Below are 2,870 nucleotides of genomic sequence, written 5' to 3' on the forward strand. Positions count from 1 at the left end.
GGGAGGAAGGCAGCAAATCACACTGCCACGTGTGTTCCTATGCAACAATTTTGCATGTTCTTCACATGTACCCCAAAACCTAAAATGCAATAAAATAAATAAATGGGGGGGAAAAAAATTTAATCTAAGTAAAAGATTTGCACAAAAAAAGATCTGCTGCGGGTGTGGGTTCTTGGCTTTGTCTGGCGGGCAGGTGGCATTGGCAGGGCCACGGGGCCAGGGCTGCTCTGGCTCCTCAGGCGGGCAGAAAAATGTGCTCGGTGCTCTCCTCCCTCGCTTCTTTCCTTCCCTGTCCCTCTCCACTCCCACCGCTGCCCTATGTGCCTCCTCCACTGAATCCTCTGGCCTCTACCAGCACTCTCAGCAGCAGCAACGGCAACAGCAGTTAAGGAGAAGGAATTCTTTACTGGCTGAAGTGAACCTCAGAGAACCTCTGCAGATGCCAGAAAGAGCCTCTGACCAATTTTTCAAGGTAGGACTTACAGAGAGGCTGCAAATAGAATATGGAATAAAAAAACTCTCACCCTATTGCTTTGTATTAAAATATTGCTTGATATCTAGAACATTTTTCATTAATAAAAGATAAAAAGGTGTGTTGTTCAGCTGAACATCACAGACACTCTCTCTTGGTTCTTTCTTCTGGAAATGCTTCCTCCTTCCCACTTAGATGACACAGGAACCCTCTGATCTATGAATGACAGATTACTTGCAGGGCCGCTGCTCCAGCCTAGGGCACAGTGGCTTACCGGGCATCCTGGCCACAACTTGGGTGGGGCTGTTTGTGTCAGAGGATGTAAGAAGTAGGCAGTTCCTCTGGAAGTTGAGAAGAAATGGACAGGGGAAACGTGCACAGCCTTTACAGAGCAGATGCCTGTCACTGAGTAAGCCCTGCCTTTTCCCCATTGGGATCTCCTCAGTAGCACCCCAGATTCACCCACAAAGGTGGCTATGGGTTATGGTGGCACAAGCATACTGTGAAGCCTTCGAGTGGCTGGATTACAGGCTGTCACCATATGCAAGGTATACATCACACCCCTCAGTGGCATACCACCACACACAGGAAAGATTTCTTTCTGGCACTTTCCATGGGATGATTTCACATCAGAGACATTTAACTCCTGTTTTTCAAGCAGTTTCAACATACAGTTAATGTTGCTAATTATCCATATTTTACTTAGAAAACCATTTTTTTTAACGTTCAGTGCTCTTCTCAATCTCTTTTGGAGGGATATTCTCTCAGTGTTTGCTTGAAGGCTGTGCCATTGAGCCTTGACAGGTCCATGTTTAACCCCAGGAATGCTATCTACAAAACAGTAAATGCTGTGGCCTGTGCCCTCAGTGAGATGCTTCTCATGAGAACAGACCCAGGGTCTGGGGAGAACAGAGTCCCATACATCTCCTCCACAGGTAGCTCTTCTAAATTCCAGTGGCTTCGATAGATGCCTCTTGTACTCAGAGTCTGTCATCTATTTTGCTTACTGGTCACAAGTGTGTCATCCCATGGAGCTCAAATGACAGGCATTGAAATCTTTCTCCAGAGTTACAGATACATCTGTACTTCTTCCCAAGTAGATGACAGCTTTAAAAACATGAGCTCTCTATTTCAACTGTTGATGGAGAAAGTCTGCTCAAATAGAAGATACTGCTGATGCAAACATCTGGAGAGACAGGGCACAAAGTCACCTCTTCACTGCCCACAACTATTCAAAGACTATCCCACCCTCCTTTCTACGTGGGTTATTTTGTCATCTTTTGTAGTCCAAGACCCTCTACTGACAGATTTGCATAACTCATCTCACTTAATCCTGGACCATTTCAGAAAGTTTATCTCTATCTTTGTCTCTGACATGAGACAAAGAAAGAATGCTGAAAAGGGCTATGACCCAAGATCACAGAGTGAATTCATGAGTGAGCTGGGATCTGAACTAAAGATATTGCTGAGTTCCTGTCATATTCACAGAGTATGATTAGGGTCTCCTGATTTCAAGCTCCAAGGCATGGATGGCATTTCCATTAACATTTACATAATTCAGAAACCTAACCCTAACCCTAAATTTAATATTTGCCAAGTGTTTCACATATCTTATGATACTTGCAGAATTTTGTGTTGTAGTTATTCTTTTTTTTTTCCCCTCTATATCCACCTGAGGAACAGTCAGGTTAACAATATTGCTGGGAAGCAGTTTCTTTGATAATGAAATCTCTGGCACAATATGACATTCTGAAATATGAGGACTTTCCTGCTAGACTGGAGATTCGATGAAAGTGACAGTTTGTCCCTCCATCTCCACCAGTCACGAATTTGCCATCCAGCATGAGGCAGCTGAGAGAGCCAGTGGGTTCACTGAGGTTAGATACAATTTACAGTTGGATGCATTCTTGCCCTAAGTCCCACACCAGAGTTCTGACACAATAATTATACCCCCTCACTGCATTTCAATATCCACAAAAATTAATAAAGTACCTGTTTTCTTTACTAATTGTTCACTGCATAAACAAATACGTTTTCAAGTATTTACATAGATTGCCGTGATGTGCACTAGGACTTTTTAATCAATTAACTATATTGTCTAATTAAGTAAAATGAGTGGGTCGGGCCCTGTGGCCCGTGCCTATAATCCCAGCACTCTGGGAATTCAAGGCAGGCAGATCACCTGAGGTCAGGAGTTCGAGACCAGCCTGGCCAACATAGTGAAACCCCAGCCATCTCTACTAAAAATACAAAAATTAGCCAGGCACAGTGGCGGGCACCTGTAATCCCAACTACTTGGGAGGCTGAGGTAGGAGAATCACTTGAACCCAGGAGGTGGAGGTTGCAATGAGCTGAGATCATGCCACTGCACTCCAGCCTGGGCGACAGAGCCAGACTC

The 2,870-nt window shown here is 44.4% G+C and overlaps 1 long non-coding RNA gene across 1 annotated transcript in view; it reads right to left on the reverse strand.

Annotated features, from left to right (window-relative positions):
- Positions 1-262: 262 nt before the first annotated feature.
- Positions 263-2,870, reverse strand: part of LOC108287296 — a 4,514-nt gene continuing 1,906 nt past the window's right edge. The window contains exon 3 of the long non-coding RNA XR_001818276.2: positions 263-490. This is a non-coding gene — a long non-coding RNA (uncharacterized LOC108287296). The remainder of the gene's footprint in view (positions 491-2,870) is intronic.

This window comes from Cebus imitator, unplaced genomic scaffold (assembly GCF_001604975.1).
Source record: "Cebus imitator isolate Cc_AM_T3 unplaced genomic scaffold, Cebus_imitator-1.0 Scaffold339, whole genome shotgun sequence".
NCBI classification, from domain to species: domain Eukaryota; kingdom Metazoa; phylum Chordata; class Mammalia; order Primates; family Cebidae; genus Cebus; species Cebus imitator.